The sequence below is a fragment of the Nomascus leucogenys genome, chromosome 16 (genome assembly GCF_006542625.1).
Source record: "Nomascus leucogenys isolate Asia chromosome 16, Asia_NLE_v1, whole genome shotgun sequence".
Classification (NCBI taxonomy): Eukaryota; Metazoa; Chordata; class Mammalia; order Primates; family Hylobatidae; genus Nomascus; species Nomascus leucogenys.
The window spans coordinates 82582727-82599916 of record NC_044396.1 but is presented as its reverse complement, the minus strand read 5'-3'; positions in this window follow the sequence as shown (position 1 = coordinate 82599916).

Sequence of the window (17190 nt, the reverse complement as noted above, 5' to 3'; positions counted from 1 at the left end):
AGCCGGCGATAAAACCAAGTGGTAAATGAGTGATTCTGACCTTCCTAACCGATAAGGATCAGAAGGCTATTGAGAGAGGGTAAGAGGAGGTAACTCAGCTAAAGCAAACAAAACAAACAAAACCAAGTGTAAGAAACAATTCCACAGTGGAGAACTGTCAAGCAAACTACTTTTTTTTTTTTTTTTTTTTTTTTTTTGAGATGGAGTCTCGCTCTGTCACCCAGGTTGGAGTGCAGTGGCGCCATCTTGGCTCACTGGCCTCCCGGGTTCAAGCAATTCTCCTGCCTCAGCCTCCCGAGTAGCTGGAACTACAGGCATATGCCACCACACCCGGCTAATTTTTTGTTTGTATTTTTAGTAGAGACGGGGTTTTGTCACATTGGGCAGGCTGGTCTCAAGCTCTTGACCTCAGGTGATCCACCCGCCTCGGTCTCCCAAAGTGCTAGGATTACACACATGAGCCACCGCACCTGGCCCACAACTACCTTTGGCTTTAAAAACATGACTTTAAAGTCTGGAGGCTGTGACTGAGCCAAAGCTAAATGTTCACCAAATCCTATTTCATTTTCCACTTCCTGGACACAAGGGAAGACCACGGTTCCCAGCAGCCTTTCCAGTTAATCGGATGCCATGTGATCCATTCAGGCCCACAGCTATGAGCACACATGATACACATCATGCTCTTTTTTAATTTGTCACAGACATCTTGGAAGCCATAGGTTGATCAGTGGCATCACAAAATGAGGCAGCCTCGATCAGGAACGACTGCAGAGAGCACAGCAGCCTCGGAGAGTAACCAGACTCTTCATGACGCAGACACCGTGGTGCTGAGTGGATTTGTTCCTGCATCATAGGCCAGGCCCTTCCCAAATAAAACATGAATTTCCTGTTACCTCTCAGTCTATACGCAAAGGGTGTCATAAAATGTTCAAGAAGCCTCAGCTGAATGGAGCATTTAAAAATGGTGAGGTCCAATTAAGTGGGGGAAATGAGAGAACACAGAGGATATTTCATTTGTCACATATTCATGGGCTTGACCTAAGCCTCAGTTTCCTCCTCTGGAAGACAGGAATAAAAATAACACCTACCTCAGGGAGCTGTGACATTTTTAAGAAAGGATTTATTTCACAAACATTTACATAGTATTTACCGTGGCCAGGCACAGTTCTAGGTTTTTGACCAGCGTTCACATGTTCAGACCTTGTATTAGTTTCCTGGGGCTGCTGTAGCAAATTAACCACAAACTGGGTGTCTAAGACAATGGAAGTTTATCCTCTCACAGTTCTGGAGGGCAGAAGTCTGAAATCAAGGTGTTATCAGGGCCATGCTCTCTCTGAAGATCCTAATGAAGAATTCTTTCTTGCCTCTTCTAGCTTCCGAGCAGGGATAGGACATTCTGTTGGCTTCCAGCAATTCCTGGCATTCCTTAGCTTTTAGCCACAAGACATTATTATCATCCTGCAAAGGGGGTACTAATATTTTTCCCACTTTACAGATGAGAAACCTAAGAGAAAATAAGAAACTTGCCCAGTGTGCGCCACCTGACTCTAAAGTTTTTTTTCGGGACACTGTTGTTTCTGAGATAATGCACGGGAAGTACTTTCCACAACGCCTAATAAATGCTAGGGGTTTCATGCACCAAGCTCAGTGCCAGAGACTGGACAGACAAATATGAGCAGGGAAGAATCCCTCCTTCCCCGTGGTTACCATATTATAAAGGGAATAAGCAGGGCACAGTGGCATGTACCTGAAATCCCAGCTACTGTGGAGGCTGAGAAAGGAGGATGGCTTGAGGCCAAGAGTTCGAGACCAGTCTGGGCAACACAGTGAGATCTCATCTCTAAAAATGAATACATAAATAATAGCCAGGCATGGCAGAGCACACCTGAAGGCCCAACTACTTGGGAGGCTGAGGTGGAAACATCATCTGAGCCCAGGAGTTCAATGCTGCAATGAGCTATGATTGTGCCACTTCATTCCCACCTGGGCAACAGAGTGAGCCCCTAGCTCTTAAAAAAAAAAAAAAAAAAAAAAAAAAGAGAGGGGGCTGAGCAGAAGAATCACTTGAACCCGGGAGGCAGAAGTTGCAGTGAGCTAAGGTTGTGCTACTGCACTGCAGCCTGGGCGACAGAGTGAGACTCCATCTCAAAAAAAAAAAAAGAGGGAATAAAAAAATAGCAACATAATTCCAAGTAGAAAGTTCTAAGAGTTACAAGACAGACTAAACAAAATGCTAAGGATTTAAAGGAAGAAATTTGAAGATAATTAGAAATACCTTACAGAAAAGGAAGATTCAACCTGGATGTCTAACAGGTGATAGTAGGAGTGGATCAGGGGTCAGATAAAACCTCATGATAGAAGGCCACGTGATAGACAACAGCAGTATTAAGAAAAGCCATATTTATTGAGTATTTGTTATGTGCCAGGCACTATTCTAAGCACTTCTCAGAGGTTACCACATTATTATTTAATTATAAGGCTTTAATCTGCTGTTGCAATGGCTGTTTCCCTTGCTAGCCCATCAGCTTCTGGAGGCAACTTGTGTATTCAGCTTGTATTAGTGTGTTCTCACACTACTGTAAAGACATACCCTAGACTGGGTAATTTATAAAGGGAAGAGGTTTAATTGACTCACAGTTCTTCATGGCTGGGGAGGCCTCAGGAAACTACAAACATGGAAGAAGGCAAGAGAGAAGCAAAGGCATGTTTTACATGGCAGCAGGTGAGAGAGCACGAATGAGCGAAGCGGGAAGAGCTCCTAATAAAACCATCAGATCTCTTGAAAACTCACTATCACGAGAACAGCATGGCAGAAACTGCCCCCATGATCCAATCACCTCCCACCAGGTTCCTCCCTCAACACGTGGGGAAAATGGGGATTACAATTCAAGATGATATTTGGATGGGGACACAGCCAAACCATATCACAGCTCTACCACTCAACCTGGCACAGAGGAGATGCTCAAGAAGGAAGGAGGCAGGGGGAAACTTCATCCTAGATCAGTGTGGAGTCACTGAAAGCTTCTGAGCAGGGCTGGGACATTACCACAGACGTGGAAGCTGAGCATGTGACAAGGATTCTCTCCCTGACAAAACTGACTCAGCACTCTCTCAACTAGGCCCCAAACTTGGGCCCTTTCCTTGGCCTACTTAGTCCAGTTTTAGCAAGAATCCTGCTGGGTCAGTTTAGTGAAAATCACCTACCTGATATCTTATCACCCTGGCCTGCCTTCAGCAAGAATCCTGTTGTTATAGCAAGAGTCTCCCTAGCTTTAATATTTCCTTGCAGTAATTTTCTATCCACTGACCTCTTCCACCCTGTTTTTGACTATAAATCTCCACTTGTCCTTGTTGTATTCTGAGTTGAGCCTGATTTCTTTCCCCTACTGAAAAACCCCCACTGCAACTGTCCCTCTTGAATAAAGTCTTCTTTCCACCTTTAACAAGTGTCATGAATAGTTTTTCTCTTTAACATATGAAAACTCAGCCCAATCACTTCTGGTTTGACCATAACCAGGCCAATATTTATTTTATTATCTTGGCAACTGTGAGATAACCAGGGGTACCTTCTTGAAGTTGTCTGATCTGAGCTAAATATAAAAAATAATAATAATAAATACTTTAGATGATCAGAATAACCATGTAGGAGGACTGGTCATTACTTGTTTTACAGACTTCTAGAGATACAGGAAGCCCAAGTCTAGAAACACAGTGATATAGAAATCTAATATGCCTTCTCATCTCATTATTTATAATATTAAAACATTGGAAATAATCTAAATATTGATTACTATGAAATGAGATAAATCAATTTTGGTACATCTATTTTATGAAATATTAGGCAGCCAATAAAAGTATAATGTAGACCTAAAAATCTTTTAAAAAGTATAATGTAGATCTATTTGTGCTTACCCAGAAAAATATTCAAGCAAGGTGCCAAAGAGTATGCTGATAGGCACAGTGGAGCTTTTGTGGAATATTTTTCAAATGAGTCCAGTTGGTGACAGTCTACAAAATTTTCAAACAAAAATGCAATTTTTTTTTTTTTTGAGATGTAATCTCTCTCTGTTGCCCAGGCTGGAGTGCAGTGGCGTGATCTTGGCTCACTGCAACCTCCGCCTCCTGGGTTCCAGCAATTCTCCTGCCTCAGCCTTCCGAGTAGTTGGGACTACAGGGCGCATGCCACCATGCCCGGCTAACTTTTGTATTTTTAGTAGAGACAGGGTTTCACTATTTTGGCCAAACTGGTTTCGAACTACTGACCTCGTGATCTGCCTGCCTCAGCCTCCCAGAGTGCTGGGATTACAAGCATGAGCCACCGCACCCTGCCAAAAATGCAAATTTTTCATCAACTGACTGGTTTCATCTATTGAAAATCCTTTATTAATTGCAAAATGGCAGCTAATTGTTTCACCTTTCTTTGTCTATTTGGGCTGCTATAAGGAAATACCATGAACTGGGTGGCTTATAAACAACAGAAATTTATTTCTCACGGTTGCAGAGCCTGGGAAGTCCAAGACCAAGATGCCAGCAATTTGGCATCTGATGAGGGCACACTTTCTGGTTCATAGATGGTGCTTTCTTGCTGTGTCCTCTCATGATGAAAAGGGCTAACTAGCTCCCCAGGGCCTCTTTTGCAGAGGCATTAATCCCAATTATGAGGGCAGAATGCTCATGATCTAATCAGCCCACAGGTGGAGGGCGGGGCGGGGAGGGGGGGGTTCATCACTTGCGGCTAAACATCAACTGCATCTGGAGAAGCAGCAGCAGCAGATTAGGCTGGAAAAGTCTCAGGAGGCCAGAAGATCACAGGAGAGACTGCAATTCGCATTGTCCCCCTCCACTTCCCTCCTGTGGCTCTCGTCTGAAAGCTTCTCATGCACAGTGCAGGAGGTTCTTATGCCTTCGTGTGATTTCTTTCATAGCTAGAGTTCCGGAGCTTTTGTGTTGGCTGCAACATAGAATATGGAATTTCCCTCCCAAGCAATTCTTTATCTTTGGCAACTCACTGGAGTGTGATTTTGGCACTTGTATGACGTGGCAGGAGCTCAGCTGGTGCAAGCCCAGAATACCCTGTGGCTGTCGTGCCAGCTGCTCAGCCGAGGCAGGTGCCAAGGATTCTGCCAGAATGGCCAAACCTGCCATGGTTCCTGGTGACAACATCAGTACCATGCCTGCTTTGTTTTCCCCATTTCACTTTTGGTCTTCCATTGACAGGAGGGAGAGAGAGGGCACAGCCATGTTTTTGTTGTTTTGGAAAACAAACCGCTTTCTACCTTGAGGGCATGAAGAAGTCACTGGCTTCAGAATCAAAACTCAGCTGGACCCCAGTCAGTCCCAGATCTCCCAGACTGACTTACTATACGACCTTGACAACCTTAGGGAGGGAGGCATTATGACCTCTCCCAAGTGCCAGTATCCTCATCTCCAAAATGGAAATGATCGTAATTTCTACCTCAGAGGGACATTATGGGATTCAACAAGAACCTGTGTAAAGTGGCATAGTAGCATTTGGCACGTAGTAGGTGCTCAATAACTTCCACATCATCCTATACTTGTCTTCTCTCCATACTCCTTGAAAGCAAGAGCCATGTTCAATCTTTGTTTTCTCCCATAAAGCCAAGCAGAGTACCTTGTACAAATTAGATGCTCCATAAATACTAGTTGAAGAATTAGCGAGTGAGAGAAATGCACAAGTTGAGTGAATGAATGACAGGCAGAGAAGCTGTTCTCAACACTCCCCATGGAATCCACTGACTGAAATGGTGGAACAGCAGCTTCTCATCTCCCAAATCTTCTCAGCACACAAACATGTATCCACCAGGCAAAACCACCGATGCAAGCCCCTCCCAGCTCTCTAGACGCTGTCTGGGCACTCTCTTCTTCTACATGCTCTGCAAGTCCGGACACAGGTCCCGGACCCACCACCAACCATGAAGCTCCAAGACTGTAGGTCTACAGAAAGGGACTCCCCTCCCCAAGCCTAAACAGAGGGGCACCCACCCCAGGCATGCAGAGAGGACTCCCCACCCCAAACCCTAAACAGAGGGGCACCCACCCCAGGCATGCAGAGAGGAGACAATCCCTCCCCAAGCCAAAACAGAGGGCCTGAGGTACATATTACTATTACATCCATTTTGCAGATGAGAAAACTAACACCCACCCCAGGCATGCAGACAGGACCCCCCGACCCAAGCCTAAATAGAGGGGTATCCACCCCAGGCATACAGAGAGGACTCCCCACCCCAAACCCTAAACGGGGCACCCACCCCAGGCATGCAGAGGAGACTCCCCACCCCAAACCCTAAACACCGCAGGCATGCAGACAGGACTCCACCACCCCAAGTCTAAACAGAGGGGCACCCACCACAGGCATGCAGAGAGGACTCCCCAACCCCAAATCCTAAACAGGGGGGCACACACCCCAGGCATACAGAGAGGACTCCCCCACCCCACGCCCTAAACAGGGGGCACCCACCCCAGGCATACAGAAAGGACTCCCCCACCTCAAGTCTAAACAGAGGGGCACCCACCACAAGCATACAGAGGACTCCCCCACCCCACCCCAAACCCTAAACAGGGGGGCACCCCCCACAGGCATACAGAGAGAACTTCCTCCCTCCAAACCCTAAACAGAGGGGTACCCACCCCAGGCATACAGAGAGATGACCTCACTAGAAGACAGACCAGTGGGAATTGCTTAAAGAAAGCCACAAACTCAGTATATTTACGGATTTTAGTCCTGAGAAAGCCCCCGAGTACCCCGGCCCACCCCATAGCCCTGCCAGTCGGAAGACTGGCACCAAGTCATTGGCAAGATGTCTAATTTTTAAATGCTTTTGTTTCCTGGTCCCCGGATATCACCTCCTTAGCCCTGTCTCCTTCACCTCCCCCTCTCCTAGTTTGCACAAAAACACCATTTGTGGGCTCAAGTCTCCCAACCCTGGCACTGAGCCACACGATGAAGTAATTGCGCAATTAGAGCTTAATTGCTGGATTTAATTTCGGGCCTTTTTTTCTTTGCATCTCAATTGTTAAAAATGTGCAGTTCCCGCCTTCGAATGTCTGATGAGTTCCTTGGGTCTGCCCCAGGAAGGGGTGTGCTTGCTGGTGGGAAGGGAGACGCAAAGACAGCCGGCTGGGTTTTGCATCTGAAAGGGAATTTGCGAAGTCAACCTGCCCTGTAGGTGGCTGGAAGCCAGCTAGGAGGGAGAGATTAACTGAGATGTGGTGGCAAAGGGTTTTTCCCTCGGGGCTCAGATTTTCAGTGACCTTCAACAAATGCCATGCCCTTGCTGGGTGCGGTGGCTCACGCCTGTAATCCCGGCACTTTGGGAGGCCGAGGTGGGCGGATCACAAGGTCAGGAGATTGAGACCGTCCAGGTTAACACGGTGAAACCCCGTCTCTACTAAAAATACAAAAAATTAGCTGGGCGTGGTTGCAGGCGCCTGTAGTCCCAGCTACTTGGGAGGCTGAGGCAGGAGAATGGCCTGAACCTGGGAGGTGGAGCTTGCAGTGAGCCGAGATCGCACCACTGCACTCCATAATGGGTGACAGAGCAAGACTCCATCTCAAAAAAAAAAAAAAAAAAAACAAATGCCATGCCCGTGCTTGGCAGATGGATGGCATATCATTGCACTCATTGAGGACATGCTATGTGCAATACACATGAAGCCAAGTTGTGCCATTGAAATCCTCAAAACAACCTTCCCACCAGAGGGCAGCTAGCTACTTTTTTTTGTACATGAGGAAACTGAGGTTCAGAGAGGTTCAGCAGCTTACCCAAGGTCACACAGCCAGTTAGTATTAGAGCTGGAATGTGAAGGCAGGAGCTAGCTTTTTTCTTTTTCTTGTGGTTTTAACAGTTTTATTGAGGTCTAATTTCTATACCATAAAATTCAACTGTTGTAAGGATACAATTCTATGACTTTTATTAAATTTATAGACTTGTGCAGCTCTCACAATTCAGTTTTAAAACATCTCCATCACCTCAGAAAGTTCCCTTATTAATTCCCACTTCCAATTCCAGGCCTAAACAATTATGTTTTTTGTTTTTGTTTTTTTTGAAACAAGAGTCTTGCTCTGTTGCCCAGGCTAGAATACAGTGGCATGATCTCGGCTCACTGCAACCTCTGCCTCCCGGACAAGCAATTCTCGTGCCTCAACCTCCTGAGTAGCTAGGATTATGGGCATGTGCCACTATGCCTGGCTAATTTTTTGTATTTTTAGTAAAGATGGGGTTTCACCATGCTGGCCAGGCTGGTCTCGAACCCCTGACGTCAGGTGATCTGCCCACCTCAGCCCCCCAAAATAGTGGGATTATAGTCGTGAGCCACCACGCCCAGCCAACAACTACTGGTCTGCTTTCTGACACTATAAATTTGCCATTTCTGGACATTCTGTATGAGTGGAATCAATCATACAATAAATACGTAGTCATCTTTTGCATCTAGCATCTTTCACTTAGCATTATATATTAGGGGTTCAGCCGCGTCATAGCAGGTAACAGTAGTTCATTTATTTTTAGTGCTGAATAGTATCCCATCAAAAGAATACATCACGTTTTGTTTACCCATTTTCCAGTGAATGGATATTTGAATAGTTTTCAGTTTGGGGAGGCGCCATCTTTTTCCATCCTCCTCTCCCCAAAGGGCCTAGCACAGTAGTCACTCCAGGAAAGAAAGTACAGTGAATCAATCTGAAAAACGAGAAGATGGGCTCACTTCTCACTTTTCCTGCTCAAGAGCAGTGAGGTTCCTGCAACTCCACACCCTCCACACACCCCATTCACAAAACACCCCACATGCCTCTCTGATCTGTCCATACTTCATTCAGGCAGCCCTTCTCCCAGCCTCTCAATAGCTGCTGTTGCCAGCACTCTCCTTTCATGCCCTGGAAAGGCAAGACTGGCCAGCCCTACAGCTTCCAGCTGGCTCAAGGACCTGGCCCCATCCTGCCTTCAACACACTGCTGATGGACACCTCAGGAGGCAACAGGAACCTGAGTGCCATTGACAGCGGAAGCTCTGGGAATGGGCATTTATCTGCACACTGGGCTCAGGGTTCCTAAGGCAGAGCCTTCATATCTTCCCCTTTCTGTATTTATGGCACAATCCTGAATGCTAGAACTTTGGGGGGTTCACTAGTTAGAATGTGCTCTTCAGGAATTGTGCTTCTCACTCGGCGTCCTTTTGCTCTTGCCACTTTTTGAGTGGAAACTCTCACGCCTAACCATATTCTCTCATATCCTTCCCATGAGCCTAAATCCTTGTGTGTCTCAGCAAACAAGCACAAGCTTGAGTCTATACCAGGGGTCTGCAAACTACAGCCCACAGCCAAATCCAGCCTGCCACCTGGTTTTGAACAGCCTGTGGGCCAAACATGGTTTTTACATGTTTTAATAATTGGGGGAAAAAATTAAAAGAAAAATGGTATTTTGTGACACGTGAAAAGTATATGTAATTCATATTTCGATATTGATCAAGTTTTTTTTGGAACACAGCCGTGCTCATTCTTTTGTGTATTGTACGTGGAGTAGTTGCGACAGAGACTATATAGCCTTTAAAAGAGAAAAGACGCTAACCTCTCATCTATACCATTGTGGCTTACCTCTCAAAACAACTTTATAGCCCATTTTCTTTCATAACCCTCTTTTCCAACCATCTGACAGGTGCCTCTATAATGGTCAGTTCTTCTTTCCTGCTGAATGGGATTCCAGCTCTAGCCCATCCATAGTCACACCCTGCCATTCAACACAGGTCCTGACAGGACATGGATTGACCCTAGCCTTTGCCTCCATCCCAGCCAGCAGTAAGAAAGGCACAGAGATGGAGTGGGACCTTTAGGTTTAGACTACATAGATATGAATCCTGGCATCTCCATTTACCACCTCCATGAACCTCACTCAGTTCCTGCTCTGGAAATGGGGAATACAGGTTGAGTAACCTGACCCTAGAAATCCAAACTTCAAATGTTCCGACGAGCATTCTCTTTCAGCATCATGTTGGTGCTCACACAGTTTCAAATTTTGGAGAATTTCAGATTTTCAGATTAGGGATCCTGAACCAGGAAGTATAACGCAATATTTCAAGATTAAAAAAAAAAACAACCAAAATATGAAACACTTCTGGTCTCAGGCATTTTGTTTGGATAAGGGATACTCAACCTGTGATAATAATACCCACAGCATCAGGTTGATGTGAGCATTAATTGAAAGGATACAGGTAATGGGCTTGGCACAGTCCCCATCCTACAGTACACGTTCAATAAAGGTTGAATTGTTGGCTATAGGGCTAGGCAGACAGGAACGTGATCCCCAAATGGTGAGTATTGATTCAGGAGCATTTCTCAGAGGCCAGTCTCACTTCTCCAGTTCTGTTATCTCCTTTTCCTCCCTTCTCTCTCCTGCCATCCAGTTCCTGTCTTTTCCTTAAATACTATTAACAGCCTCACATGTGCCCTTTGCTGCCACTTGAAATGTGTTGTATCTTAATTTCCCCAACTGCAAAATGGAGATAAAGTCTCCTCCCAATCTACTTGACAGTGATGCTGAGCAAATGAGTCAAGGGATAGGGTGTACAGAATCAGTTTGCAAAGTACAATACTCTATGCAGGTATTACTTATGATCTTTAATACCTTTGAAGCAAAGGGTATTTGGAGTGGACTGTGGGTTAAATTGTGTCCCCTTGAAAGATATGTTCAAGTTTCATTACCTGTAAATGTGACTTTATTTGGTAATAGGGTCTTTGCATATGTAATCATGTTAAGATGAAGTCATACTGGATTTGGGTGGGTCCTAAACCCAATGATTGGGTTGCTGTTTTTTTTTTTTTTTTTTTTTTTGTAACGGAGTTTCTCTTTTATTATCCAGGCTGGAGTGCAATGGCGCAATCTCAGCTCACTGCAACGTTCGCCTCCCAGGTGCAAGTGATTCTCCCGCCTCAGCCTCCCAAGTAGCTGGAATTACAAGCACGCGCCATCTCACCTGGCTAATTTTGTATTTTTAGTAGAGACAGGGTTTTACCGTGTTCCTCAGGCTGGTCTCAAACTCCTGACCTCAGGCTATCCACCCACATTGGGCTCTCAAAGTTCTGGGATTACAGGCATGAGCCACAGAGCCCAGCCAGTGTTCTCATAAGAGAGGGGAGCTTGGAAAACACAGAGGGAGTGCACCATATGACAACAAAGGCGGAAACTGGAATAATGCAGCTGTAAGCTGAGTAATGCCAAGAATTGCCAGGAGCCACCAGAAGCTTGAAGGGGCAAGGAAGGTCCCCTAGAGCCATCAGAGAGAGCATGGCCCTGCCAACACCTTGACTTGGAATTTCTGGCCTCCAGAACTGCGGGAGAATCAATTTCTATCCTTTTAAGACGCCCAGTTTGTAGTTGTTGGTTACAGCAGCCCCAGGAGAGTAGCACGAAGTGCAAAGTCGCTCTTACCAGTCAAGCCTCGCAGAGCTCCTACAGTGGTACTCATGCTCTTTAATCTGACAAGCCACCTCTTTGACCAGTCTCCCTCTCATACCAGCCCCCAGACCACACTCTGCCACCAGCATATCCCACTCATGTTTTCTTCCACCCAATATTGCGTCTGTCACCCCCTTGCTGGCATGCAAACACAAGGCAGTATGCTCCACTCTGACCTCACCACAGCAGATGCCAGGCAGCACAGTTGCTGACATCGGCGGGCATCGTGCCAAGGGTTTGTGTTTGAGCAAAGGCCCTCCTTGCTGGTGGCTCCTGTTCAGTTGCTAAGCAGAAAAAGGAAAAAAAAACCCGAAACGATTAGGGATGAGCTTCTGCGTGGTTCTGAGGCCTCATCAAGCCCTGATGAAAATGATGAATTACTCCTGAGGTCCCCAGAGCCCAAGCTCATCTGTTATTAATGAAACCCACCCCAGAATAGAGCTCGGAGGAGGGAGACTTGCCTTTTTTTATTTTTTTAAACAGTAGAAGAAAATATCCACCCACTTCCCCTGGCCTTTAATCAGGACTCAATGCTCCCTGGGCAGCTTGTCCACCCCCTGCCTGTGCCATTCTATTCCTTTCTCTGAGAATGTCCTTCCCCAGTCCCAGATTTGAACCAGCTCCAATGCCTCCTCCCCTATGACGCCTTCCAGAATCAACTCCAGCCAGGGTGGCTTCAGGGGCCTGTGACCTGTGCATGCAGTCACACAGGCCTCCATACTTGGAAGGACTCCAAATTAATGCTTTAATGCTCCGCTGTCACCAACTTGAAATTTGAAACCATTTTTGAAATAGCAGTATTGAATTTTCCATTTTTACTGGGCCCGAAAAATCACGAAGCTGGTCCTGAATCCAACCTTCTCCAACCAGTCAGCCAGAGTAATCTCTTCTACTCTGGACCCTGACAGAATGCTATTTACCTGTACATCTCTTTAATATGCACTTGAGGAACATTTATTAAGCACCAGTTAGTGTGTAAGGCCCTGTTCTAGGCAATGGTGATTTGGCAACAAACAGGACAGTTCTGACCCTACTCTTATGCTAACAATCTAGTGTGAGGGAGATGCAATAAACACATTAAATACGATAAAGGCAAATTAGAAATCCCCTTACTTTCTTGAAGTAATCATCGGTTTCTACTTGTACATTGATTTTTTTTTTTTTTTTTTTTTGAGACAGGGTCTCTGTCGCCCATGCTGCAGTGCAGTGGCACAATCTCTGCTCACTGCAACCTCCACCTCTCGGGTTCGAGCAACTCTCCCACCTCAGCCTCCCAAGGCTGGGGCTACAGGCGCGTGCCACCATGCCCAGCTAACTTTTGTATTTTTTCGTAGAGATGGGGTTTCACTGCATTAGCCAGGCTCATCTCCAACTCCTGACCTCAAGTGATCTGCCTGCCTCGGCCTCCCAAAGTGCTGGGACTACAGGTGTGAGCCTCCACACCCAGCCTTGATTGTTGATTTCTATACACTTGTTGCTCCACCAATAAACACCAAAATCCCCAAGCTGACCTGTGGGGCCTGTGTGGTCTGGCACCCACTTTCCTTGCTCCCAGCTTTACCTGGTTTTGCCCTCTCCGAATCTCTCCAGACCTCTTTCAATCTCCTATACACTTCTGTCATAGGCCTTTGCATAAACAGTTCCCTCTACCTAAAATGCTCTTCACTTTATAAACTCTTGTGCATATTTCAGGTCTCAGAGCCAATATCACTGCCTCCAGGAAGACTTCCTGAATTGCCCTGACTCCTCTACATCCTACTCCACCCTAGCACCCCAACCATCACTTCATATGTATGTGATTAATGGATTAACATGCACCCCCTCCATTGGACTGGGCCCTGCTGGAGCTGAGACTTCTGCTTTGCTTCCTATTTGTATTAGTTCTCACACTGCTATAAAGACATATCCAAGACTAGATAATTTATAAAGGAAAGAGGTTTAATTGACTCACAGTTCCACATGGCTGGGGAAGGCCTCAGGAAACTTACAGTCACGGTAGAAGGGCAAGAGGCTCGTCTTACGTGGCAGCAGGCGAGAGAGAGCAAGTGTGTTTTGGAGGAAATCTCAAACACTTATAAAACCATCAGATCTCGGGAGAACTCACTATCACGAGAACAGTACAGGGGAAACCAATCCCATGATCTAATTACCTCCCACCAGGTCCTGCCCTTGACACGTGGGAATTACAGGGATCAAAATTTAAGATGAGATTTGGGTGGGGACACAACACCAAACCATATCACTATTGTATCTCCAGCTCCTGACCCTGGAACATAGAAAATGCCTGATTAACAGATATTGAGCTTAGCCAGCGAGAAAGACGACAGGCTCCTGATGAGACCAGGACTCAACCCTCAAGGCATTTGGCAATGATTAAGTGATTAAATAAAGGATTACCCATAAAGAAAAGCACCTGCCCTGCTTTCTGCATCTCCCAGATTCTTCTGAGTGCCCCTTTTCCCCAGAAGTTTTTGCTGTCTGCCAGACCCACTCAGCTGCTCTCCCCAACCCCCATGTGGAATGTGGGGAAGGTAAAGCCTACCTCGAGGCCTGCCCAAGAGCCCCAATAAGGAGGAGGTTCCTGAAAAGACTTTGGAGCCCTGAACCTCAGACATCGCTCAGCAGACATGGCAGGGAGTTCTGCAGCCTAGTACTCACTGTTGACGCAGATGTGCAGGCAACACACACACACAGCTCATCCTCAGGGTTCGCTTCATCTGCTTCATCCATGCCAGCATGTTCTGAGTGGAGCTATCTGTCTAAGGGTCTACTCAGGAAAGTGTGGCCCTGGGAATCTCATTAAAGCTACAAAAATGGACAACTAGAAAAGTGCCTCTAGGTGCAATTCCAATGCCTGGAAACCGTACATGATGCAAATATGCAGTATGCGTGGGCGCAAACCAAATGTTCCTGAAATTAAATGAAGGTGGGATGGACCTGAATCTAATAAATAGGGGCACATAAGCACACATACAAATGCATATGTGTGTGCACAAGGAGCTTTCTCTATAGATACTTGCATGTGTGCTTCCCACCTGCCCGTTGCTCCACCAAAGTCGGCACGATCCTCAAGCCCTGAGTACACAGGGGAACATGACAGTACACATGGACAACAGACAAGATTCCCAAAGGTGAATCTACTGGAGAATCCATAATAGTGTAGAACCAGATGGGGTGGCATGCACCTATAATCCTAGCTACTCGAGAGGCTGAGGCCAGAGGATTGCTTGAGCCCAGGAGTTTTAGGCTGCAGTGAACTGTGATAGAGCCACTGCATTCCAGCCTGGACTATTGAGCAAGATCTTTTCTCTAAAAAAGGGGGAAAAAAAGAATAGTGAGACTAGAGTATTGGACTCATTTTGCTCTCCATCCACCACCCTTAAACAAATGGAACCAAGAAATGTAGAGATCGTTTTCAGCTCAATCCAAAAGCAGGATGGAGTGGATCAACTCTGGGTAGTGAGTTTGACATTCCAGGAGGTAGACATCCCTGCGTTAGGCAAATAAAGGGGTTCTTGCAGTGGACTTTCAGGATTGTGTAGGGCATTGGAGTGTAAGGTCCTACAATTTTAATAAATATAATACAAATGTACCCAGCTATTTAGAGGTTGTATTAGTTAGAAAATTTTTGCAATCTATCCATCTGACAAAGGTCTAATATCCAGAGTCTATAAGGAACTTAAAAAAATTAACAAGAAAAAAACAACACCATTAAAAAGTGGGCAAAGGACATGAACAGACACTTCTCAAAAGAAGATATATATGTGGCCAACAAACATGAAAAAAAGCTCAACATCATTGATTATTAGAGAAATGCAAATCAAAACCACAATGAGGTACCATCTCACGCCAGTCAGCGTGGCTATTATTAAAAAGTCAAAAACAACAGATGCTGGCGAGATTGCTGGCAAGGAACATTTTTACACTGTTGAGGGGAGTGTAAATTAGTTCAATCACTGTGGAAGACAGTGTAGCAAGTCCTCAGAGGCCTAGAGGCAGAAATGCCATTTGACCCAGCAATCTCATTACTGGGTACATACTCAAAGAAATACAAATCATTCTATTACAAAGATACATGCACATCTATGTTGATTGCACCATTATTCACAACAGCAAAAACATGGAATCAACCTAAATGCCCATCAATGACAGACTGGATAAAGAAAATGTGGTACATACACACCATGGAATAGTAAGCAGCCATAAAAAGGATCATGTCTCTTGAGGGGACATGGTTGGAGCTGGAAGCCATTATGCTCAGCAAACTAACACAGGAACAGAAAACCAAACATCACAGGTTCTTTAAGTGGGAGCTGAATGATGAGAACACATGGACACAGGGAAGGAAACAGCACACACTGGGGCCTGTTGGGGTCAGGGAAGGGAGAGCATCAGGAAGAATAGTTAATGGATGCTAGTCTTAATACCTAGGTGATGGGATGATCTGTGCAGCAAACCACCATGACACATGTTTACCTATGCAACAAACCTGCACATCCTGCACATGTACCCCTGAACTTAAAAGTTGAAGAAACAAATAGAAGTTGTATTAGTTCTTCTCTGATCATAGTATTGTTACATGTTAATAGTCATCATTCACAAAGACAATCTCTATGTACCAGGAACAAACATATATGCTTTACATAAGCCATCTTATTTAAATTTTGCCATCCCTCCAATGGGGTATTTTAGCCCCATTTCAAGATGAAAAACTGAGGCTTAAAGAGAATATCAATGTGGCCAGGCATGCTGGCTCACTCCTGTAATCCCAGCACACTGGGAGGCTAAGGTGGGCAGATGGCTTGAGTCCAAGAGTTCAACATGGCAAAACCCCATCTCTACTAAAAATACAAAAATTAGCCTGGCATGCTAATTAGCCTGCTGGCATGCAGCTGTAATCACAGCTACTTGGAAGGCTGATGCAGGAGGATCACTTGAACCTGGGAGGTCAAAGCTGCAGTGAGCCGAGATCGTGCCACTGCACTCCAAATTTACAAGAATAATTTGTAATTTGAGATCCTGTCTCAAAAAAAAAGAGAGAGAGAGAGAGAGAATATCAACGAGAACTCTTTTTTGATGTACATGACAGTACATCTTGTTCAAACTGCCTTAAAAGAAAGAGGGAATTTATCGGTTTCCGTAACTGAAAAGGCAAGAGGTGGGGAGAAGGCCTTCAGGCTGTGTGAGATCCAGAGGCTCATAACATGTCAGGAGGACTCGGCTCCATCTCTCCCTGCTCTCCTAAGCCTTGGCAGTCTCTCTGTGTTGGCTTCATCTCCAGCTGGCTCCCCATGCCAAGCCAAAAATGGCCAAAGTTCCTGAGCATGAATCTTCACTTCCTACTGTTTTTCCGGGAAAAAGCAAAGAGTTTTTGCCAGAAGCCCCAACAATGGTCTCTCTGCATCTCCTTGGACCACACTGTTAAGGATCCTGAGATGAGGAGGTTTTTCGGATTATCAGGATGAGCCCTGAATGCTATGACAAGTGTCCTTGTAAGAGAGAGAGAGACAGAAGGAAACTAGACACACCCAGAAGAGGAGGAGGCAATGGGATCCTGGAGGCAGAGATTGGAGGGATGCAGCTACAAATCAAAGGATGTCTACAGACACCAGAACTGGAAGATGCAGAGACAGATTCTCCCCTAGACCCTCCAGAGGTAGTGTCGCCCTGCCAACACCTTGATTTTAGCTCAAAATGCTGATTTCAGACATCTGGCCTCCAGA